Genomic DNA, 26,341 nt, shown 5'->3' with positions numbered 1-26,341 from the left:
TGATTGGATCTTAAGTTTCTTGTTTGATGGGATTTACGGATTCTTTTCCGTAGATAGTCGGGAGCCAACTCCGTTTATTGCCCTGTAAGCAAGAGTGAGCGCTTTAAATTCTGTAAGTTTTTTCACGGGTAACCAGTGTAGACTACGTAGATGGGGAGAGATGTGATGCCTTAGCGGGACATTTCTGATAAGCCTTGCGGCTGCATTCTATATTATCTGCGGTTTCCTGAACAGATAGGTTGGTAAGCCCAGATATAGACTATTAGCGTAGTCTAGCTGTCATGTTATAAGTGTGTGGGCAATTATTTTCCTACAGTCCATTGGTAGGAGGTGAAGAAATCTTCGTAATACCTCCATTTTCCAGAAGCAGGTTGATGACACATGTCCTATCTGGGTTTTGCATGAAACAGTGTTCTCAAATTTGAAACCCAGATTCCTGGCCGAGGACACAGGAAGTGGAGGAGGATTGAGCTGTAAAGGCCACCAAAGATCAGAAGGGGGAGGGGAAGGCTGATTAAAAAACAGTACCTCCGTTTTATCGGCATTCAGCCGTAGACAGTTCTTAGTCATCCAGGTTGATATATCTATCAGACACTGCTTAAAGTTTGTGAATGCGGCCTCTGAATGGTCTTTAAAAGAGAACACCAGCTGGGTGTCATCAGCGTATGAGATCACACCCATGCCATGTTGCTCTACAAGTGTGGCTAGGGGGGGCAAGATAAGTGTTAAAAAAGGGTCGGGCTGAGAGCTGAACCCTGTGGTACTCCACAATTCACGAGGCGGGGTGATGAGACATGAGGATGCAGCCTTGTTCTCTGGGACCACCCCTCAAGAAAGGAACTAAACCAGGCCAAAGTGGTCCCAAATACTCCCAGTTGCCTGAGCCTGTCAAGGAGGATCTTATGTGACACAGTGTCAAACGCTGCTGACATGTCTAGCAGCACCAGCATTGCACAGCTACTCTTATCTAAGGTTTCCCGGATTGTATCAGTTACCTCCAGCAGAGCTGTAGCCAGCTCTAAATCGGGACTAAGAATCGTGTAGTAGTTTGTTAGTTTCTAGGAAATAGGATAGCTGTTTCTGCACTTCTTTCTCAAGGATCTTGGCTGGTGCTGGCAAAAGGGAGATGACATTTTTTAGTACAGCTGGATCTGCATCCTTCTTCTTGAGGATAGGTTGAACAAGTGCAGTTTTCCAGATGAACGGGTAAATGCCTGATTTTAGGGAAGCGTTCCAGAGCAGATTCAGTGTAGGGTCAATCAGTGGGGAAAGTAGTTTAAAAAACCTAGCAGGGCAAGGATCAATGGGGGATCCAGATTTTATTTTTTCCAACTGCCTGAGCGAGGTATCGGAGTTAAAAGGGCTGAATTCCGACCAAGTGTGTGTGGGGGGAGGAAGGTAGGTTAGAGGTATCTGTTTCCGTGAATGAGGCGTAGATGTCTTGAATTTTTTCTTGAAAAAAAATCAAAAGATTCTCACAGAGAGTATCGGACGGGGTTATATTGCTTTTCATCATCTCTGGTTTCAGGAAGTCTTGGACAATTTTAAAGACTGCTGACTAAAGAGTGCTGTGGTAGGTAGCTGATGGAAATTTGTGGAGATCTGCAGATTTGTTTATAGCGGAGATTGTCAGCTCCTCGTGATGTTTCATAGTTTTAATCATTTAGTGTCACACTACGTGGAAATTGACTATAGTTTTTGAATATGAATGTCCAATCACCTGAAGTATGTGACAGGTTGGATACTCGAGTTAGTTGATCATGTGACATGAGATTTAGTGTGCTACTGATCATGGTACATGAGAGGTGCAGTAGCTAATGTACGATTTCTTTCCACAGATAAAAATACTTAGCAACGAAAGTGCTATTTAAAGGGATGAAAACTGTATACGATATACATCCCCTTGACGTGGTGGGAGCTGGTATGTGGGGCCCATAGCTCCTACTAGGTAAATATCATATGACGGAATACAGGACTAGTGGCTAGTGTTGATCCACTTGTCCGAGTTTTATGATTGTAACCTGTACTGAAGAGAGCCTGGAGATGGATATATTCCTTCTAAACAAATTTCTTTCTTTCTTTGTGTGTCTGTCAGTCCCTCTTTTTTGATGTTATTTATCCAGGGAGGTTATCGTTGACCTCGGTTGCCCTGATGAATTTGCCACAAATGAAATGGCAATGAAACATGTTGTCCGTCACTAAAGTGGTCTACAACATACTGTGTTTTTAACTTGGTACAGACTCACAGTTCGGAATAAAAGGTGAACAGTGTCTGTGAGTTTAGTACATTTTTAAATAGAGACCTCTTGTGTCTCATTTCTTTCACGGGGGACAACATTTCTTTTCACTTCCTTTTCTACTGGACACATCACTTTTTCTGTGAGAAAGTTATCAATGATGATACAAACGTGGGCAAGCTGGTGAGAACCCACCAGTAGCTCTTCTGGTGGTGCGCACGTGAGATACTTTCTCCTTTCTCTACACTTTTCTAGCACATATACACTTGAAATCGGGGGTATGTGTTAATATGAGAGTACTGACTGACCACCTCTTCTTCTCCTTCTTTTCAGCTTTTTAAAGATTAGTAGGCACATAGGATTGGGCTATAGTAAGCTATAAAATTGTTGGCTGAGGATTTTCATATAAATGTCTTTCCTCTTCCCAGTCCTATATATATATATATAAATTGAGAAAGTGCTGTGTGTGCCAGATCTTTGTTGTAAGAATAATTGTTGAGTGGAGGGTGTTCTGGCACATTATTGCCCTCTATAGCTCCTTATTGGAAATATAAAGACATAAAGGTGACATCGTTGAAAGTCATCTTGGATATGCAGATCAGAGGAAGCAGCTAGAGACAATCTGTTAATTGAAGGGAAAAGTAATAATGAAAGAAAATTGGGGAAAAAGCACACTAAAATTAACACATAAACAGAAAAGAGAAAGGAAAACGCATGAATAGACAACCCGTTCCAAGTAATCCATTTTTGCAATCATGGTGGGAAAAACGATCCCACATTATCACAAATGATCTTACCATGATCTCTACGAATGGTCAGTTTCATGGAAGATTCCAGTGGGTTCAAACAAAAACAGTAACCATCCATTAGGAGCAATACAAGATATTAAATCATAACAATAATCAAATAGTAAACAAAATCTCCACATAGCATAATAAAGGAAAGGAAAAATAAAAAAGTGCACAAACCAGCACTGACCACATGTGTATGGGCCCAAAGTCCAAGCAGTCACTTCACTGTAAAAAAATACACCATGTTTCCAAGTGAAGACAACGTAATAAGTGATTAGTCTTCATCAACATACTGTCGCAAAGGCAATTTCTCCACCTTGTTAATAAAAATTATACCCCATCATCAAGCAACGTGATACAGATTGTTGTTGATGATCTTCAACATACAAAAGACACAATAAGTTACTTTGTAAAATATATGGACCATGAGTTGTCCGATATCATACGTTTGTTATGTTTTATAAAAATGATGCTAGCAATGTTTACATTCAGCGATTTCAGAGAATGAAGTTCGGTAGTCCAAGCTTAGACAATCAACAATAAACACAAAGTCAACGATGAGGCCCAATGCGTTGGGGCTATACAAAAAATGTCCTCTTCTTTTGCTAATACTTGTGATAACCCATTTCACACTCATATCACGTGGAGAAAAACAACTGCAATCGTGTTATACCGTAATGTTCACACAGTGCTATTATGTCCCATTTTGATGTGCAAAAGGAAGGTACCGTGGATCTGTAACACGTAATGCAAGACAATTCAATACGAGAGCCAGGACCACCAAATGAAGTTACATCGCAAAGTTGACACAGTGCAGTATTGTCCCCATATTTTCGTGGGGGTGGTACAGAAGAAACCTCCACCGCACACCCAAATCACATGGTTTGGGTAAAAGAAATGCAATTAAGGCCCTTATGGTGACCGGTTTCATACTCATATTGCATGTAGAAGAACAAATGTGCGATAAGTTGATTCGGAACAAGTTAGTGCACTCATGCACCCACCATGTATCCGTAATTCGCAATACAAGACAATTCAAAACGATAGTCAGAACTGTCAAAAGATGCTATCCCGCAAGGTAAACACAATGCGGTTATGTCCCCACATTTTCGTGCAGGAGAAAAGTGCAAAAGAACCCCCACTGCCCACCCAAATCCCATGGTTTGAGTAAAAGATATACAATCATGGAATCCTCCGCAAAGCATAACAATGCAAAGCTCCAATTATGTCGTTTGATCCTCATGTATACGTGTTGAACGTCAAACAACATGCAAACGTTCTAGATGAATCTTAATAAGTCATCAAACCACAGGATACACAAAAGACAAGACACAGACGCCAAATAAACATACAAATAACTTGACTGGTGTACTCCCTCAACTTAATAAGAATTCAACACAAACATAAACCAAAAGACTAGTTTCAGTGATAACACATACTTACCCATGTTCAGCAGAATGTCCACACCCAAAATGAAAATACAGAGGAGCAGTAAAATGGGTCTTTATTCCTGTCTTTATTTTTATATCCATTGACCACTTTCTTGTGAGGGTAGCTAAACAGCTACACTTGGAGATGTGCATGTATCGGCCACAAGTAAAGAAATATTAAAACTGTATATAAACATTGATTAAATAAGAGTGGAAAAAATTAGAGAAGAAATCAAAGCATTAGAGGAGTACATTTGAAGGAAACTACAGATAAAAACTATGCTATCTTAAAAGAGCAGATACAATACTAGAAAACAGTTAACAAAAGAAAACTAAGCAAAATTGCCCCGGGCGATGGAGACTATAGCAAGGGAAGAATATACATGTTTTCCCACAGATTCAATAATGTCTCAGTTCCTAAACCTCTCAAGTGTGGCTAGCAGTTTGGATGTGTCCTAATTGATGAAGCAGAACCGAGTGGCATGGGCCGCAAGATTGCACAACCTACCTGCTCCTTTACTTTTTTCAGGAAGTCCTAAGATATCGGATAGGGCACAATAGACAAAGATTTACAGTAAAACAAGGAGAGGGGGTAGGAGAAAGAATAGAGACAAACGAGAGAGTCCAAACACAAACCAGAAAAAGAAAACAAACAAGTAATTGAGGTTGTTAGGATGTATAATCAAAACATGATTTCAACTTTTGCCGATGTTAACAACCAAGTAATTTATTTGTCTAATCAGACATTGAATGAGTATTAACTGCCTGTCTTGAATAAAGGCTTGGGCTTTTGTCCTATGTACACTTGTGTTTTTCCTTATGTACATATAGAGTTGTTCAAATTTGTGCGGAACGTCAAGTTGGAATGTAATTTTAACGTGCATGATTTTAAATGACCAACATCTGTGTGTAGACCAGCATTATCTGATTGATCTGTTTCTCAGTTGAAGGACATCTCTACGCTGTTTTCTATAGATGCTGACAATGAGATGACCTTAGCCGACTTGGCAAATTACCTCTATATTGTACAGGACTTTACAGGTGCCAGTGACCTGAGCCTATATATAGTACATTCACCACAAAAGGTGCACTCCTTAGTAATATTGATGTTTTTCACAAAATGTGTCACAGAGGACCTACATGCATTGGAGACACAACGTACTAGATCACCATATACACACTTTAAGGATAACATAACTAAACAAGAGAGAGCAGCGCTACTTAGTCTAGGGGAGGATACCTCACTTATTCATGAGGCAGACAAGGGGGGAAGAGTAGTAGTAATGAATTGGGTTGACTATGAACAGTTCATAGACAACTGAGCGATGTAGATTGCTACAAGAAACTGCAGCAGAACCAGTGCATTGCTGCCAAGCTCATAATCAACAGCATTCTGGCCCACTGGAAACAAGTAGATTCTGTTTTCTGAAAATCAAGAATCCGAGAGTTCCATGTCTATATTTACTACCAAAAGTTCACAAAAAGGGTTCGTTCCCTCTGGGAAATCCCATCATCTCTGGAATAGGCTTTTTTACAGAACACTTGTCTCAGTTTCTAGACTCTTTTCTCAAACATTTGGTTATTAACCTTCCCTTGTTTGCAACGGGCACCACTGACATCTTAAATGCATTTGAGGATCTGGGAGAAATCAATGTGGCTGGTCACATTGGACTCAGAGTCCCTTTTTACTTGTATCCAGAGGGATTTTGGCTGTCTAGCTGCTAAATACTTCTTATCTCAACTCGCCAAGCTAACCAAAATATGGAACACAACAAAATGTTGTTGAAAATGGTAGATCTTATACTCAACAATATTATTTTTCTATACAATAAGGACTGGTTCCAACACCTGCAGGGAACAGCAATGGTGTTGAAAAGTGTCCCATCGTATGCCAACCTGTTCATGATATGGTCTGAGAATGTTCATGCATGGTCCTCAGGGGCCAGAGAGTGGATCAATGAGATCCACTACTGGGGACATTATACTGATGGTATCATTATCATCTGGGCTGGTACAGAGGAACAAACAAAGTCTTATTTTGATTATCTCAAGAGTAACCAATATACCACCAAGCTTACCTTGAATATGTCACAGACCAACATATAGTTCCTAGATGTTAAATTGTACATATCTGGTAACAAACTTCACATTACTCAGTTTAGGAAAGATACAGTGGTCAACAGCACATTACATCAAGAAAAGTGCACACCCGCCATGCACTAAGTGATCTATCCCATAGGAGAAATGATTAGAATGAGAAGAAACTGCAGCGAGGACACTCTGTTTGCACAGAACATTAGCAGACCATATCTAGACTCAGGCTATGAGGAAAAAGAGTACAGAAGGCAGTGAAAAAGCCAGAAAGGTCAGTCGCAACAGCACCCTCACACTCAAAAGCAGGACTGAGGACAGAAAACGCCTTTCCTTTATCACCACATACTCCAAACACAATCAGGAGAGTTTTAAGTTCCTAAAAAGTAATTTGGTGCTACTATTTCGCCACCACAATGGGTCGAGTTCTCGGGAGCCTGACGGGCGACAGCCTCCCGAGAAAGGGACCCATTGTGGTGGCGAAATCATTTAACTCCTTCCATCTGGCCGGTGGAAGCCATCCAGTTCTATTTGAGACTCCAACCTGCTGGTGGAGATCTGACATAATTCAATATAAGACCAGTACTGGATGGTGGAGGCCCTCACTATTCTGAGCACCAACAATATGCTTGTTGTCTAATATCCCTGAAACCGTGAATTGCGCGCATCTCTTGAGCATCAAAGCAAGTATATTTTGATCTTCAACCTTCCAACACTCCGCAGAACCAACCCTTTGCAAATATATTGCTTTCCCATGTATCTATTAATTGGATTCATTGTGTTTGTGGCTGTCCACTTCGCTCTTTATACGTCCTGATGAAGACCCGCATTGACGCTCTTTACTCTGTGCTGTTCTAATGGTCGAAACGTTGACTTTAATGTTATCCATGTCCACACAGTCTCCTTGACCCCAACTTTCGAATCAGCATTGGGTTTAGGACTCATGATAATAATTGTACACATTGGACAGGATGTCTGAACGTCTCTATATTCATGTCACCTATGTTTGTCCTGTCTATAATTCACTAATGATATCACTTGTCACACTTTTTTCACTTTACATCAGAAAGATCACTGTTTGGTTATTGCAATACTTCTATGCAATTTGACAGCCATATTTGTTTCTCTCTCTTTTTGTAAAAAGAAGGAAAGGAATAAATAACCCCTGTTTTGGCAAATCTTTTATTCTTGGTGTGTCTGTAGTGTGAACTTCAGCATTATTATATTTGTGTTGTTCATTTATAATTGTGAGTGCAGTATCATATCTTAAAAAGTAGAAAATATTGTATGTCTTATTCTATATTTTTTTTACAGATTGCATCCCTGATGAAGCTCTATGTCAGGGGAAATGCATTGCTGCACTTTTGTTCATGTATGAAGAAGAATAAAGAATTCAAAATATGAAAAAACATTCTGACTATCATTGTGAACTTGATTGATGTATTATATTCTTCAAAACCTCATTTTGTGTGTTGCCTTTCTATTACATAAAAATTCTCTCTATGTCAGGCAATTTGGTATCTGACCCCCTAGAGGTGGGCAGCAAGTGAAACTACTTTGTGCAAACTACAGGTGGTGCAGTATAGAGTTCCCTAGCTACTATTGGATTGTTTTGTATAAATACTTTACCCATTGCCTCTGAGTTAAGCCTGACTGTCTTTTGTGACAAGCTAACCAGGGTTAAGCATGTTAATTTTAGTGATTTTTGTGGTTCACCCTGTGAGGGATTGTGACTGTTGCTTGACTAGGCCTCACACCCCAGTCAACCAACAACTCAATTTCTCACATTTGGAAAAAGGGCTATTTTGTCAAGTCAAATTGACAGTTTTATAATGCTGAAAGGCTGCAATGGAAGGCCGGAGACTGTTTAAAAAGGCTACATATGTGGGCAGGACAATAAGTGCTGCAGGCCCATTGGTAGCATTAATTTTGCAAGTCCTGGGTATATGGTATACCTCTTTAGTAGGGACTTAAAAGTAAATTATATACGCCCTTCAGGTTTAAGCCAATTTTACCATGTTTTAGGCAATGAGCACAAGGATTTTAGCACTGGTTAGCAGTGGTAAAGTGCACCAAGTCCTAAGGCCAACAAAAATGAATTCAGAAATATAGGAAGAGCAATGTCAATTTTTTTTTTGTGGAAGACCACCCTAAGGCTGACACGTCTAACTAATATATTTTTGATTTCGCTTGTTAATGTGACCACGTTTTTGTTCCACTATAATCTTATAATATATAAGTTTGTGTTTTTGTCCCACAAAGATAGTCCCTTGGTCGGGGTTTGAACCATGCTTAATAAGATTGAATCATGGATGCAAGAACATTTATAGATGCTTAACAGTTCAAAAGCTCACTCTATTGTCATTGGCTAAAAGAATAGAGAAAACCTTGTAGAGGTATCTCACTGATCACCTTAATCACATTTTTTCCATCAGCTGCGAAGAGTATAGGATTAGGAGTTTTTTTTGCCTTTACTGTTACACTCTCTGTCTCTAGATAAATGCAGTAGGTAACAATTATTTCACCGTCCTCGAACATGTTCTCTTTCTAGTCTGGTCCATTGAAGAGCTTGGTGGTTGGGGCTAATGTCAATTCTTATCTTAGTTACCTAATGATGATTCAGTTGTTAACCAGATTATCAAATGCAAATGAAAAGACTACAAAGGGCACATAATTCTTTAGTATGATTGGCTGTAGACCTAAGGAGGAGATATTATGTAAGACGTGCCAGGATATAGTTATATTTTTTTCCTTCTTATAGAAAGATTTATTCTTAAATTGAAACTTATTTTCAGAGGTCCAAATCATATTTTGTTATCTTATCTGATAATACTTTTTATCTACTCACTGCCCTGTAACCTTAGGTTGAAACATAAAAGTAATGGTCAGCTACTTTACACTGACAACCAAGTGTGAGTGCCTATCCTTTTTTAATGTCTTGACATTTGGAACACACTTCCCATTACATTTTAACAGACATTTTCCTGATTGCCTTCACAAAATTATTGAAGCTTTAATTTTCTTAGATGCAGTTTTTAGGACCTGCACCCAAAGGCCTCTGTTGAATCTTGTGCATGTGACTAATATTACAATGCGTGCAGTCACAAAAGGTGGTGTTTTTTGGCTCTCATCCTTTTGTAACGAATGAGTGTTTATGTGTGTGTTTGTAACTTTAGAGAAATATTGTAATATGTTAAGGTTAATCAGACCATGGGTTTGGTCTTTGGAGATAAATAGTGGGGATTCTTTTACAACGTTAGAGCTAGTAAGATTAAAAATTAAACAAATTAAGCATTTTGGGATCAGTTTTCATCAGCAATTCAACAAGCTGGAAAAGAGATCTGAGATGTGCCATCATGTCTGTACTGAAAAGTTTTAGTAATAGTCTAAGTGGGAACATGTCTAGTCAGCAATCGCAGTGTACCATGGTAAGGTACTAAGTACTTTGGCCATCTATATGACCTAATGTTTTGCATAAGGGAACTTGCTATAAAGAATGTAAAACAACATTAATGGTATTGTGTCTCCATTCTGTTAGAAATAATACAATAGAAAGCTTTGTGTAAGCCACTGTGGACAACAGCCCTTAAAAGAACAAATATATTGTATTTTTAAAGCCACATCACATACACCAATGGTATAGGTAAAAGCCATGTCACAGTTTGAGATGTGAGCAGGGTGATTATTTAGTAGAATTGCGCGGTCTCCCCGTCCTACTTTATGCTGATGATGCAGTCCTCTTATCGAGGACTGCTTTAGGTCTGCAATCCCTGTTAGATGCTTTCTCCCTCTTCATGGTGGATCTGGGCCTATCAATCAATAGCTCTAAGTCATATATAATGCAGGTGGGGCCCGACCAAAAAAAAGTTTCCAATTCAGAGTTGGACCCGCTAAAGTCCCCCTTACTGATGTTTTTTCTTATCTTGGGGTCCTATTGGATGATCAAATAAAATGGAGACCACTAATCACTAGGAAAAGGGGGGACTTGGCCCGGGTGAACGCGGCCATTTTTAATTTTGCTTCCAAACTAGGGAAGAGACCAATTGCAGCTTTGCTGAAAGTATATCAAGCGAAAAGCGTGGCTATAGCTAGTTATGGAAGCAAAATTTGGGGGCATATTTCTGTGGATTCTCTCCAGGTGGCTTAGGATAATTTTCTGAAGCGCCTGTTGTGTGTTCCACGTGGTCTGTCTAACTTGGCGGCCCATGAGGAACTGGGAGTCCCCTTTTTAAGTGACACCCTAGCACTACGTCCACTCGTGTTTTGGCTGAAGTGTTGGCTGAATCAAGAATTAACACTTAATCGCCTCATTTTAAAAGAGTGCATGTCTCTTGATAATGTTTCCCGAATACCATGGCTTATGTATATTAAAAGTAGCCTTGAAGGGGTTAGGCCGTGCTGACCTATACTTTAAGCCTGAAACCATTGTAAAAAGGATGTGGCATTAATTAGGGAATACTTTCTCACTCTAAAGAAATTGGATAGGGACGAGCGGGAATTATGGAAACCAAGTGTTCGCACTTTTTTAACGTTAAAAACAACTCCTTCTGTTGAGCCTTATCTATTGGGGCCCTTATGAATATATGAGCGGTTTTTATTGACCAGGTTTCGCATTAATCTTTTTCATCTCCTGCTAGCCAGGCCAAAAGGGAGCAGTAGAGGTCAAGTGTTGGCACCCTGCGGTTACGACGGTCAGTCTCCGCAGGATCTGCTACATTTTATGTTTTTCTGTAATCTTTTTGCGATTCCTCATAGGTATTTGTTAAGCCCTATTTTAAAGAGGATGAAATTTACCCAGGTTCATCCTGCCCTCATGTATCTTCAATTGTTGAAGGAGGATTGTATATTTTTTATTGTTGGCTACTTAAAATCCACTATGAAAACTAGGATTTGCTTGGATAAGTAGCCATCTGTTTGTAGATTCATTAAGGACCTAGAGGTTAAGGAGGATCAGCTCTTCCTTGAAGGGTATTATTAACCTATGGGAGATATTTTTTAAGGTACTATCTGGCACATGCATCAAGCCAAAATCCACTCGCAAAAATAGCGAATCGGTAAATTAGACCCTTAGCGCCCGCAAAACACCAGCTTCCAATGCAGTATCTAAAATATCGAAAATGTCAAAAAATCGCTAAAATCCGGTCACTAAAACTGCGAGAAACAAGATTGCGAATACGCTAAAAGCAGAACATACACTGCCCCGCACACCTCTCACTCAAAATATTATCATGAAATGTAAACGGCCTGGGTGATAAAATAAAACGGGGATTAGTTTTACAATATCTAAAACGTAAAGGGCCTGTTGTTACACTTCTCCAGGAAACACATCTCACGGGAATGGACTGTAAAGCCTTAGACCGGTGGGGATTTAAAATGGTTGTACACTCACCACTGGTTCGCGGGGAGTAGGGATCTTGGTTAATAAATGCTTCCCCTTGATAGTTACTGGATTTCATAAGGATGATATCGGCCGTTTTGCTGCAATAACATGTCAATGGGACGGTAAAAACTACAACATAGTGACGGTCTACATTCCACCGACACTACACCAAATAACTTTTCCAGCTCTGTGAAAATTTCTGCTGACCCTCCCACAGGGGGAACCCATACTAGGGGGTGATTTTAATGCTCCTTTGGATGCCACCACAGACAGAAAAACCCCCAAGGACCCTAGCGGCGCAAATCTCACGCTAGCAGAGTTCACTGAGGCTCTAGACCTGATGGACGTGTGGAGAAATAGATTCCCTACTGAGAAACAATACACATTTCACTCGGGCGTTCACAATAGCCTTTCAAGATTATATTATATTTTTACATTAGCAACTGGGCTGGGGGGGTGACTGGGATCGAGCACCTACCCAGGGGTATCTCAGACCACTCTCCGATACTCATCACATACACCGCCTCCACCCCGAGATGGCGTAGGCTGTTCCCGCTACACCCCAGTTACCTCAAAAACCGCAAGATCAGTAAGGGTCTCCTCAAAACGACGACGAACTACTTTGCGGAAAACCAACACTCGGTCCGGTCCCCGGCAACATAGTGGGAGGCTTACAAAACAGTTTTGAGAGGGCAGGCTATCTCCCTGATAGCCGGTCATAAGCAGGCTCAGCAACAACACATTGAAAGTTTAGAACAGGACCTATCCCGGGCGGAAGCGGCCCATGCTGCAGACCCTAATGAGGACACAACACACAGGGTGCACTTCACACAACAAGAATACAGGGCCTACGAATGGGAAGAAGCAAAAATCAAACATACTAAAACCCAACACACCGTCTATGAACTAGGAGACAAGGCGGGAAAACTCTTGGCATGGCTGGATCACAAGGAGCAAGCCAGTAAATGGGTGGCACAGCTCCGGCTTGACAATGGCGAAATAACGACAGAGCCCCAACAAATAACGGAAGCCTTGGCGATGCATTATAAAACAGTTTACACCCCAATAGCCACTAATACGATGAAGGAAAATTTAGAATTCCTCAAAGATATAAAAATGCCCACACTGTCCCCCAATGCAGTTGAGACTCTAGAAAAAGACCTAACAACGGAGGAATTGGCAATAGGCACCCTACACACAGGAAAAGCGTTAGGGCCCAATGGAATTCCGGTGGAATTTTATAAGAAAGCAGCACCTCAAGTCGTACCACACTTACTTAATATGTATATTCATAGTCTGGAGCGGGGAGTCTTACCCCGGGATCAGCACCTGGCTACCATTGTGGCAATTCCTAAACCCGGCAAGCCATTGCATGAGTGTATGTCGTATAGACCAATCTCTTTAATCAACGACGAGGCAAAAATACTGGCAAAAGCGCTCGCTATGCGACTGTTGCCCCATCTCGCCACCGTGATCCACCCGGATCAATCTGGATTTATGCCAAATCGTAACACGGCACTTAATCTAAGGCGCCTGCATGGAGTCATGACACATAAATCTACTATAGAAGAGGATGCAGTTATTTTATCGCTGGATGCATGTATGGCGTTCGACTTCGTCGAATGGCCTTTCCTATTTGCGGTCCTTAGACACTTAGGATTCTGTCCCAAATTCTGCGCTTGGGTCCAGCTATTCTATACACAGCCATTGGCGCAGGTTGTCGTGAATGGCCATATATCAACAGACTTCCCGTTAGGTAGAGGGATGAGACAAAGCTGCCCCCTATTGCCACTGCTCTCCGCGCTGGTTCTGGAGCCGCTGGCGGCCTGGGTGCGTCAGGACCCGGTCATACGCGGTCTGAAATGGACCATGGGCTGGGAAGATCGCATCTCGCTTTATGCGAACGATATACTGTTATATTTGGCATCTCCGGCGCGTTCAATTAACTGCCTTTTAGATATATGCGCATCATATGGACAGGTATCAGAATACACCATTAATTGGGCAAAGTTGCTTCTCTATGTATGCGCGGCTCCCTACCGCGGCTTCCGCGGGGGTGTGACATTCAAATAGCTGATGGAGGGTTTAAATATCTGGGGATATATGTAACACACGATAAAACACAATTCATTGCTGAAAACCTCACGAAGCCCCTGATGAGGTTCCGACGTGATGTCAAACACTGGCGCTCACTCCCACTCACGTTACTGGGAAGAGCAGCTCTCTTCAAAATGAAGGCACTCCCTAGATTCCTATATGCGCTACAAAATACACCATTCCCCGTTGCTCCAAAATATTTCGCGGAGATAAATGCAGAAGTGACCAGTCTGCAGTGGGAGGGGAAGGCACCGCGCATTGCCCTAAATAAACTCATGAGAAGCTGGTATGACGGGGGCATTGCCCTCCCTGATATCAAGTTATACTATTGGGCTTCTCAGCTCTTTGTTTTAATCAATGGCTTTACATAACCCAGAATGACCCCGCATATCGTATGGATAGGCATCTCCTGGGAACTGCAGAGATTATGGGCGCACTTTACAGCAAAGTAAGGAAAACCAACCTTACAGGTCCGACAGCGCACACTATCAACATATGGTTTGCGGCGCAACGTGCGATGGGCTGGGAGGGAGTAACGACACAGGCCACTCCATTATGGGACACGGAAACCCTGGGCAACCTTCTGTCAGTTTCCACCTTCCAAAATCCTCAGGGTTGCGCTGATGCTCAAAGGAGTCCACCTCTCGACTGCCCCAAGTCCGGAATACAGATAAACACGGACTGGTGAGATAGTCAAGCGAGGGAAGGAAAGGGTAGGGATGGCATGGAAGGAGATCTGCAAAGGACACAAGAACACACAGTCAACACACAGTTGTTTGCTCAATTAACACCTTCATATAAGGCACACAGATATATGAGCAACTATAATGATTGTGTACCCTACCTGTAAAGAAAGAGGGTGAAGTAGCGATACCAGAAGAGAGAAGAGGGTGATTGCAAACCTCCAACATGGAACTAGTAGGAAGAGAGAACACACATTGATAACATGTTCTATATAAGAAGTATGATCCCTCTCTATAGCAAACAAGGGAGAAGAATTCTCTCTACCTACCCCAGGGTACATGTGGATCGAAATATAAAGCAATGCTGCCACTTCCGGCACACCCCCATTATGTATCTCTCTCCTAGGAAATGAAATACAATGAACAATCGAAAAGTGAAGAAATAAGGAACAGCAGAGGTACAATCACCACTTGTCAACTGCTGAAAACGAGGTAGAGTTAGCAAGAACAATAATATACTCTGTTCTCCAGAAGCGGAACAAGCTACATGCAGTTCTTCTGTCTTAATAATTCTGAAATAGATCGTAAAGAACGTACTGCCCTTGATGAGGGTCACTCATGGAATGCTTCCCTAAGAATAAGAAACCAACGATATAAACACTTGAGCGGCAAAGGAAATGTACTTCCCTGGTGATGGTTTCTCTGCCAGGGACAAAAGGTGTAGACTGCTTCAGGAGCCTCTCGTGGCCCTCCTCTGCAAAGAGACAGTGTGGAAACTGGACTGTCTCCGCCAACAGAGGAGCGTAAGTAATACAAAATATCCCACTGGGCGCTAGCGCGTTCTTCTGCAAGAGACCGCTTAGGAGCAGTCTCGCCAACAGAGGAGAGAGCGCGGTGTGTCCCGTAGGTGCATGGAAACACGGGCAAACTGCAGCGAAACCACAACAATCCTCAAGGGTGTTTGACTCCCCTACTTCCCCGAACCTCCAGAAATCCAGGAAATCCTCAGGAATGGTCATCCGGGTAGAATAATCGGCATCGTCCGATTTCCATGAATGCTCTATATCTGGGTTCCCGCATAGCGTCCGTGTCACGTGGGGCGTGACTCGCGCTATGCATGCTGGGTAATGTAGTTTTGAATGGTCGAATAGTGCCTGATTAGCCCTTCTAAGAGCAGTCAGTGCGTAACCGGCTGTGGGGCCTGACAGCACATCCCCCTCCCGAACGACACTGATACTAGGCTTGCTGGGATACCTCTTGTGAAAGGCTGCTACCAACCGAGCAGCATGCACAGCCTCTGCTGGTTCCCAGGAGTTTTCCTCTGGACCGTACCCCTTACAAGCAACGAGATACCACAGTTTGCGCCTTACCAGTTTGGAATCCACAATCCCCTTGACTGCTTATTCAGGATCCTGCTGCACCCAAACAGGTATAGGCAGTTTCTTCACCGGACAGTGTGAAGGTTTCAGCAGAGATACATGGAAGACAGGGTGAATGTGTAACTGTGCCGGCTGTTTCAGCTTTACCGCCACTGGGTTGATGTGTTTAACCACTCGGTAAGGACCTATAAATTTGGGTTTAAAAACACTATGTCTTTTGAATCTTATGTGCTTCGTTGACAGCCATACTCACTCCCCTCTTTTGTAGGTGGGACCTGGTCTACGGTGTTTGTCTGCCTGGGCTTTGTGTCTTTCTTTGGCTCTGAGTAATTTGCTACGTGTTTCCAACAAGGTTGTGTGGATGTGGTACAGTCTCTTACATACATCTGGGAGTTTGTTATTCTGACTAGGAAGGATCAATGGGGTGAAACGAGGGTGAAAACCATAGGTGCTAAAGAAAGGAGTGTGCTGTGTAGAGGCATGTTTGGCGCTATTGTACGCTACCTCAGCTACCCATAACCACAACACCCATGCATCTGTGTTGTTATCAACGTAACACCTGAGGAATTGTTTCAAGGTTTGGTTAAGTCTCTCCGTTTGGCCATCCGTTTGGGGGTGAAAACTCATGGAAAGCGAGGATTCTATCTGTAATTCCGAACACCAAGTTTTCCATAAGTGGGCAGTGAATTGGGCCCCTCTGTCCGATACGACTACTTTCGGAAGGCCATGGAGTCGGACCACATTAGTCAATAATTGTCTTGCCAAAAGACCCTCAGATGGAACTTGTTTGCAGGCGATAAAATGCCCCATCTTAGACAAGTAGTCAACAACAACTACTATCGCGGTGCACCCTTGATCCTTGGGTAACCCTACGATGAAATTCACGGAAAACCTTTCCCACAGGGTATTGGGTGTGGGTAAAGGCTGGAGAAGCTCTTGAGTCGGCCTGTGGTCTGTTTTCATCTGTGCGCAAGTGGAACAACGTTTTAGCCATAAAAGAACATCTGGCCGTACTGTCGGCCACCAGAATTGTCTCAACACCTTCTCCAGAGTTTTCTTTCCTCCAGCGTGACCTGCACATGGGAGGTCGTGACACCAAGCGAACACCATTCGCCTCAGATCTGTGGTAGGGACTAACAACTGTTGGTTTCTCATGGGGAGGCCTTGGCGCATCTGCCATTCATGGTGACATTTCAACCATTTTCTCCAAGTGAAGGATTGGATCCTTTGTCTGGTTTTCTGTAGGAACTCATCAGTCTGTATGATACATATCACTTTGTCAGGGTCTATGATTGCCCTCTCAGTCACGACAGATGGATGCGTTGGGTTTTCTTGCCTCGTAAGAACATCTGCCTTCTTATTGTCTTTACCGGGTCAAAACGTGACAATGAAATGAAACTCGGCAAAGAACAACATCCAGCGGAGCGGCGTGGAGTGAGATGTCGTGCGGCTCACATGAACTGGAGGTTTCGATGATCCGAGTAAACCGTCACTTGATGAGTTGCCCCCAACAACCAGTGTCTCCACTCCAGAAATGCATCCCTAATGGCCTGTAGCTCCTTTTCGGCGATGGTGTAGTTCTGTTCCGTGGGATTGAGTTTCCTGGACATGAATGCGATGGGGTGAAGATGTCCTGTCGTTTCGTGTCTTTGGGATAGTACCGCCCCTACAGCCACTTCGGAAGCATCTGCTTCAACGATGAAGGGTACTTCAGGATTGGCATTGGTGAGTACAGGGGCTGAAGTAAAGGCTTCCGTGAGAAGATCGAATTCCGCCTGCGCTTCTTCTGACCAGAGAAAAGGAGTATTTTTCCTAGTCAATCTGGTGAGAGGGGCTACCATGTCAGAGAACTGTCGAATGAACCGCCTGTAGAAATTGGCAAACCCCAAAAAGCTCTGAATATCCTTAACGTTCTGATGGCTCGGCCATTCGGTGATTGCCTTGACTTTTCTCTCAGCCATAACTTGACCCGAAGGGGTAAGCATGACCCCTAAAAACTCCAGGGTGGTCACGTGAAACTCGCATTTAGTAATCTTACAAAACAGGTGGTGGTCTCGTAGCGCCTGCAAAACGCGTCCTACATGTATCACATGTTCTTCCTCATTGGATGAATAGATCAAGATGTCGTCTATAAATTCTACGACAAAGTGGTCCAGGAAATCTCTGAGAACATCATTGAGGAAGAACTGGAAGGCTGCGGGGGCGTTACACAGTCCAAACGGCATAACCAGATACTCGAATAACCCATACCGCGTCTTGAAAGCCGTCTTCCACTCATCGCCATCACGCATTCGGACCAGGTGGTACGCCTCTCTGAGGTCCAGGTCCAGTACATCACTGCTGTTTTACTTGTTCAAGAAGGACTGGGATCAAGGGCAGTGGGTACTGATTCTTAACGGCGATAGTAATCAACGCTCTATAGTCTATGCAACACCTCAGATCCCCATTGGCCTTTGGTATAAAAAAGAGGGGAGATGCAGCAGGAGACCTTGAAGGACGAATGAATCCCAAAGCTAGGTGCTTATCCAAATATTTCCTTAGGTGTAGATTCTCTGGTGTGGTTAGAGCATATATCCTGCCGCAAGGTATCGCTGCTCCCAGAACCAGATCGATCCGGCAGTCATAGTCCTTGTGTGGGGGAAGCTCCTCAGCCTTGGTGTCACAGAATACGTCAGCATATCTCCCATAGCACTTCGGTAGGATCACGTTCTTTTCAGCCGCTGTGGCGATGTGATGTCGGGTGGCTAATGCTTTGGACGGCCTTGTGAGAGGCTGGTTACACTTGTTCTGGCATAGGTGGACCGCAGGGTTAGTGTCTTGTTAGTCCAGTCTATGATGGGCTCATGCTTTTGCATCCAGGGGAGACCCAAAATCACGCCGTACATAGGGGCTTGAATGATATTGAATGATAACCATTCATGATGGTACCCTTCGTAGATAAGTTCATGGTCAGGCGTGACGTAGCTGATCGGGCCTGACTCTAACTTCTTGCCATCCATGGCATAAACCCGTTCTGGGGTGGATTTGTGGATGAGCTGGATGCCAAGCCTTTGTGCTTTTTTTCTGTCCATGAAGCACCCCGTGGCTCCGGTGTCCACCATGGCCCTTATCTGTTTGTGCTCCTGGTTGATTTGGATATCCAATACAATGAAGAAATGTTCTGATTCCATAAACGTATAGTGATTCACTGAAGGGATCATACACACGCTTGAGGACTCCCCTTCTTGCGCCTTCAAGCTCTGATGTTTTCCGCTTCTTTTTCTGCAGCTACTGCGACTTCTTGCCCTGGTCTAGTATGTCCGTACTTAGGTTTGACGGGACAGTCACGAAGAAAATGCCCTTTTCCCCCGCAATAGAGGCATAGGCCTTGTTTGCGTCGGTGGTCTCTTTCGCTGAGGGTCAAGGACGCCCTCACCGCACCAATCTCCATAGGTTCTGGCTTCGTAGTGCTATGTTCCACAGGTTGTGCCCGATCAAACTGTGGGGCATATCTGTCTTTCTGCCTGTGATCCCCCTTCTGCTCATTGAGGTGGTGGTCTAGGCGTAGGGTCAGCTCAATGAGGGCTGTACATGTCTGGGGCTGTGGGTCAATCTGGGCGAGGACGTCTTTTAACTCATTCTTAAGTCCCTGATAAAAAATGGCGGCTTGTTTAGACTCAGACCCATCCGTCTCTGCCACTAATCGTCGAAAGCTGTTTAAATAAGTTATCAGATCCGTACTTCCCTGTCGAAGTTCAAACAGGTCCTTATCAGCAGAAAAAGATTCTGATCTGCGATCAAACGTCTTTTCAAATTCGGCTTTAAACGCATCCCAATCATAGAGCAAAGGGTCTTCTCTTTTCACTATGGGGACTGCCCACTGTGCTTACTCGCCGGCCAAATAAGAGATTACAAAGGCTACTCTAGCCTGATTGGTAGCAAACATCTTTGGTTTACAGTTAAAGTGAAGCAGAGCCTGGGTCAAAAACACCTGAACTTTCTTGTTATCCCCATAAAACCTTTCAGGAGGGGCCAACGGTATTTGTGAAGGCATTTCTACCACTACTGGAAGAGGTGCTGATCCCCCTATATCATATGGCTTGGAGAGCGGCTGTTTCATTGCGTGAAGCAGCGAGCTCGGCCTGAACTAAAGCTAAGGCTGCTATGACATCCTCTAGGGTGGCCATCCCTGACACCAGCACAACCAGGAGGAATGAAATTCGTGGGCCGATTATTCTGTCAAGTTCCACCTTCCTAAAACCTCAGGAATGCGCTGATGCTCAAAGGGGTCCATCTCTCGACTGCCCCAAGTCCGGAATACAGATAAACACGGACTGGTGAGATAGTCAAGCGAGGGAAGGAAAGGGTAGGGACGGCAGGGAAGGAGATCTGTGAAGGACACAAGAACACACATTCAACACCCATTTGCTCAATTAACACCTTCATATAAGGCACACAGATATATGAGCAACTGTAATGATTGTGTACCCTACCTGTAAAGAAAGAGGGTGAAGTAGCGATACCAGAAGAGAGAAGAGTGTGATTGCAAACCTCCAACATGGAACTAGTAAGAAGAGAGAACACACATTGATAACATGTTCTATATAAGAAGTACAATCCCTCTCTATTGCAAACAAGGGAGAATAATTCTCTCTACCTACCCCAGGGTACATGTGGATCGACATATAATGCAATGCTGCCACTTCCGGCACACCCCCTTTATGTCGCTCTCTCCTAGGAAATGAAATACAATGAACAATCGAAAAGTGAAGAAATAAGGAACAGCAGAGGTACAATCACCACTTGTCAACTGCTGAAAACAAGGTAGTGTTGGCAAGAACAATATTATACTCTGTTCTCCAGAAGTGGAACAAGCTACATGCAGCTCTTCTGTCTTAATAATACTGAAATAGATCATAAAGAAAGTACTGCCCTTGATGAGGGTCACTCATGGAATGCTTCCCAAAGAATAAGAAACCAACGATATAAACACTTGAGCGGCAAAGGAAATGTACTTCCCTGGTGATGGTTTCTCTGCCAGGGACAAAAGGTGTAGACTGCTCCAGGAGCCTCTCGTGGCCCTCCTCTGCAAAGAGACAGTGTGGAAACTGGACTGTCTCCTCCAACAGAGGAGCGTAAGTAATACAAAATACCCCACTGGGCTCTAGCGCGTTCCTCTGCAAGAGACCGCTTAGGAGCGGTCTCGCCAACAGAGGAGCGAGCGCGGTGCGTCCCGTAGGTGCATGGAAACAAGGTCAAACAGCAGGGAAACCACAACATTCCTCAAGGGTGTTTGGCTCCCCTACTCCCACGAACCTCCAGAAATCCAGGAAATCCTCAGGAACGGCCATCCGGGTAGAATAATCGGCAGCGTCCGATTTCCATGAATGCTCTATATCCAGTTTCCCGCATAGCGTCCGAGTCACGTGGGGCATGACTCGCGCTATGCATGCCGGGTAATGTAGTTTTGAATGCTGCTTGATTAGCCCTTCTAAGATTCTAAGAGCAGTCAATGCGTAACCGGCTGTGGGGCCTGACACCTTCGTCACACAAAGGGCTTTCAACAGTGGGACTTGATAGGAATCTCAAAGGTTGGGGATTTGTGGAAAAAAGGGGAAATGGTCTAATTCGGTCAATTACAGACCACATACGAATTGGCACATACGGAATTGTTCCGCTACACGCAGATCAGGCATGCACTCACAACACTAATCCCACAGGGTACACAACTCAAAGAATCTTCACCACTGGAGGATAGACTCCTTACAGACCACCTCACCAAAAAGGCCATCTCACAAACATATTGAAAACTAATAAATAATCATCCAGATCCCACCGCGGCCCTTAAAGCTAAATGGGAGCAAGAGGTGGGTGAAATGGATGACGCAGATTGGCAGGAGGCATTGACATCTCCGAGAGAGGTTGCGATATCGTCCAAACTTAGGTTAATACAATTAAAAATCCTACACTGCACCTATTATACTAGGACACTCCTACACAAAATTAACCGGACATACACACCACTCTGCCTCAGACAGCGCGATGTACCAGATACATTCTTCCATACCCTCTGGCTCTGCCCGAAAATTGCAGTTACTGGACCGCAGTGATGCACACACTGTCACAAGTTACGAAGGTCACGATTCTCCCGGAACCCAAAAGGTGCCTTCTTAATGTGTGGGAACCTACGGATCTCAACCACGCAGCACAAGATTGGGTGACGGTGGGCATGATGTTGGCAAAGCGTAATATTGCTCAGCGTTGGGGATCCCATCAAGCTCCTACTTTGGGCCAGTGGTGCAAAGATATGGACAGCGTTATGATTGTGGAGAAATCAGTTTATGTGCACAGATGCTGCCCCCAAAAATGGACACGGGTGTGGGGAGGTTGGAATATTTATCGTGGAAATATATGTGAACCCCCACTCATAGACTCATTGTCGGAGACAAGTGACTGATGGACCATAATAACAGACTGAATATGAGCCAAAATGTATGCCGATGGCCCGCAAGCTAAGGATAGAGCGGACCCCACCTATTACGATGCAATGGCTACTGCACTAATGTATACCCGACTGAGTCAATTTGTATGTACTGTCGAAAATACTGGAAGGTTTTTCATTGTTTCTTTAATCAAAATGTCAATAAAAATTGTTTAAAAAAAAAAAAGTGGAACATACAACAGCAACCGCTAATTACAATTAGCAATTAAAGAATCGTTATCCAATGCATGTAAACTCACAAACAGCAATTTACCTGAAAATCGCTATTTAGCAAGTGCAGAAGAAGGGGAATCACAATCAGGTGGTAAAGTTAAAAAAAGAGGAGAAAAAAAAACCATACAGGTGCAAATCATCTGAGAACACCTTAAAAATGATTCAGGAGACCCCTGAAGACCTTCACAATGGCAGCCCTCTACGTACTGGCAAGGAGGATGAGGATCAATGGAGCAGCACAGCGCAGGAGGAGGATACAGGAGAGGATTTTTTGCGTGCGCATCACATTGCTGGGCCAAAATGAGGATGAAATATACGATAAGTACAGGCTGAACCGTGCAATGATCATGCACCTAATTGCAGAGATGGAATCCCTATTGCAGCACCAGACCCGTAGGACCCATGCCATACCCGCACATGTACAGGTCCTATGTTGTCTGCATCTACTAGCGTCAGGCAGTTTCCAGGGGGTAGTAGCTGTAGCCGTAGCCGGAGGGGTATCACAAAGCTCACTGTCACGCTTCTTCAAAAACGTCCTTGACGCCATGATGACAAGGATCCACACCCACATCACCTTCCCCACAACGCCACATGAGTTGAATAAGACAAAACTTGACTTCTACCAGGTAGCCCAATTCCCTCATGTGATTGGATGCATAGACTGCACGCATGTCCCTATCTGTCCCCCATCAGACAACAAATACATCTTCAGGAACAGGAAATCCTACCATTCAATTAATGTTCAAGTTGTGTGCAATGCTAAGCATATCATTACGGACATCGTGGCACAATTTCTAGGAAGTACCCATGACTCCTACATATTTCGGCACAGTGGCATCCACAGGCCCCTGCTCAGGGGTGAATTTGGAGAAGTACATCTACTTGGTACATACATAGGCCTATTTGCAACATCAGTCATACAGATGAAATTGCATTACTGTGGCTAACCCTTTGCTTTCAACCCTGAAGGTGACAGCGCATACGCCGTGCGTGACTACATCCTGTTGCCATACCTCAACCCAGCCACACCACATGAGCAGAGGTACAATGCTGCACACATCAGCACACGGAATGTGATTGAACGTACTTTTGGAATCCTGAAAAGTCGCTTCCGTATACTACACAAAACTGGTGGAGCGTTGCAGTACCGGACAGAGACCTGCTGCAGGATAGTGGCTGCATGTGCCATGTTGTACAACATTGCCACCAGAAGAGGAATACACATCGAGATGTCCGACAGTGAGTCTGATGGGGACAACCAACCACCCACACAACACCCTCAAGCACATGTGCCAAACTCAGCAGAAGGCCAAAGGAGACGTGCACACATCACACAACATTATTTCTGATGCAGGTAATGATTAGCCAGAACAACTAAATGGTGAAAGTAAATGTTTTATAAACATGAGCCCATGTTAATTAAGATTTGAATAGTGCAAATTAGGAGGGTGATTGAATTGAGGCATTAAGTTAAAAGAAAAAAGTTCAATGCACTGGATGTCTATCACCACGTCGTAAATGACCATGGTTACACCACCATGGCCCAGTAATGAGGATATGCATGTCTAGCGCCTCCTGCCACGTATACCCAGCCTCCTTTCGCGTGCCTCTGCAACATCAACAGGATGTGTGTGTGTGGATGTGTTGCTGCACGAACTGCGCCTCCTGGCAGGGGTCACCGGCACCGACATGCTACTGAGGCTCGATGCCTCCTCACTACCCTCCTTCCCTTCCAAGTTGATGGCACTCACTTTTCCGGACTGTGTGTGTTCCACCGCTGTGGTCACTTGTCCCAAGGCCCTTGCAACATCCCCCCAGAAATGACCGAGGTCAACTTGCATTGCAACGGAGCACCGTGCCAATAGCGCTCTGGTGTTGCAGAGCTTGTTGACGGCCCTTGTATTTGCTGATGTGCGTACTAGGCTCTGGTGATGCCTTCACAGCTTATTGCTCTGTCCTGCAAGCACCGCACGTGTGAGCTCCTGTAGGCTCGAGTTAGTTTCACGATTGCCCTCTGCAACCACTGTTGTGAGGTCGCGCACACTGCCTGCCATTGTTTTTATATTCTTTGCCAGCTTGGAGATCTGAAGAGTGATTGTGCCCATATGTCTCCCCTGCAGGCGCTGCACGCATAGCATCTGTGACTCCACGCCGCCATACACATTTGTCACCTGATCATCACGAGCAGCAATACCTGCCCTGGACCTGCGCCATTGCCCTGGTTGGACCTGTGCTGGTGGTGGAGTTGGTGTTGCAACACGTGGCTGGATGGAGGCTGTAGTAGGTGCTGGAGTTGGTTCAGCCTCCATGGGCTGCAGTGAGGGGACATGTGCCCTGCGTTTTGGTGGTGGTGGTGTGCATGTTTGGGCCACTGGAGTCTCTACATCGGTCTCCACAGGTGTCTCGGAGATGTGGAGTCAGTCACTATCATCAGAGTCCACCTCAGCTGCATCTGTGATGTGAAACAGTGCAATGTTAATTTTTGTTCATACTACATTTGTTAAGCATTTGGCATACTTTGCTGTGATTAAATCACTGACTAAATACACTGGCTGGCATGCAGTGTTGGTGTTTTTTGATTGCCTTTGCTGCTTTAAAATGCACTATTTGCTGACATGACTACAACTTCCAAGATGCATTTTGTGTATGAGGGCAAACGTGGCTTGGAGTTTGATCTGTATACTGTGTTTGCCTGGGGGTATGTGCACGATTATACATTACGCAAGGGATAAACGCTTGCATGCATCTTACCTTGTGTTGTACTTGCTGCGCCGGATGTGTCCAGCTGTGTGACTCCGACAACCGCCTCAGTCTGGATCGTCGCCTCAACAAGGTCCTCCAGGGCTGTGTTTGTGGGTGCAGTCGATGGTCCTCCTCCTGTGGCACCTGCTTCCCTCAGCCTTTCGGCTATGTGCTCCTTGGCACGTATTCTGAGGTCGTACCACCTTTTCTTCAAATCGTCAATGCTGCGGTGTGTGACTCCCACAGCATTTACTTTAGCCTTGATGTACAGCCAAACTTTACGTTTTTCTGCCGCTGGAACTTTCATGGACAATTTCCCAAACAATTTATCATGGCTTCTGCTGACCTCATCAGTTAGGTATTCCAACTCCCTTTCTGAGAACTTCATTTTCCTCTTCTTGGGCGTGGCACTCTCCCCGATGCAGTCATGTCCATCCTTTGTCTGAAATGTAGCTGGATACAGAGATGGAAGTGATTCTGGTCAGCCACAGTACTCTGCCTCCTCCTCTGAGCTCCTCATGGCACTGAATGTAGCATGGACTGGATGACTTCCTGGTTGTGATGTCATCAGCCTGCTCCCGATGCAACACGCTTTTTGCGATTTTCGCTTTTAGCGATTTTGCAAATAGCAGGATCGCAAAATGGGATTTTCTGGTATAGCGAGTCGCTTTTGTGTACTCACTATAGTTTTAGCGATTATTAGCAAATCGCTATTAAATCGCAAATGGCTTCTTGCATTCCAGATAGCGATTTTTTATTTGCTATTCCTTACTTTTCGCAAATATTAAATCGCTATTTTTCTGTTTGATGCATGTGC

At 44.1% G+C, this 26,341-nt stretch overlaps 1 long non-coding RNA gene across 1 annotated transcript in view; it reads left to right on the top strand.

The window, feature by feature from the left end:
• Positions 1 to 25,061, top strand: part of LOC146832686 (uncharacterized) — a 164,236-nt gene extending 139,175 nt beyond the window's left edge. The window contains exon 3 of the long non-coding RNA XR_014961598.1: positions 24,903 to 25,061. This is a non-coding gene — a long non-coding RNA (uncharacterized LOC146832686). The remainder of the gene's footprint in view (positions 1 to 24,902) is intronic.
• Positions 25,062 to 26,341: the final 1,280 nt, after the last annotated feature.

This window comes from Triturus cristatus, chromosome 5_1 (genome assembly GCF_964204655.1).
Source record: "Triturus cristatus chromosome 5_1, aTriCri1.1, whole genome shotgun sequence".
Classification (NCBI taxonomy): domain Eukaryota; kingdom Metazoa; phylum Chordata; class Amphibia; order Caudata; family Salamandridae; genus Triturus; species Triturus cristatus.
The sequence above is the reverse complement of the archived record's forward strand: the minus strand, read 5'-3'. Positions and strand labels throughout refer to the sequence as shown.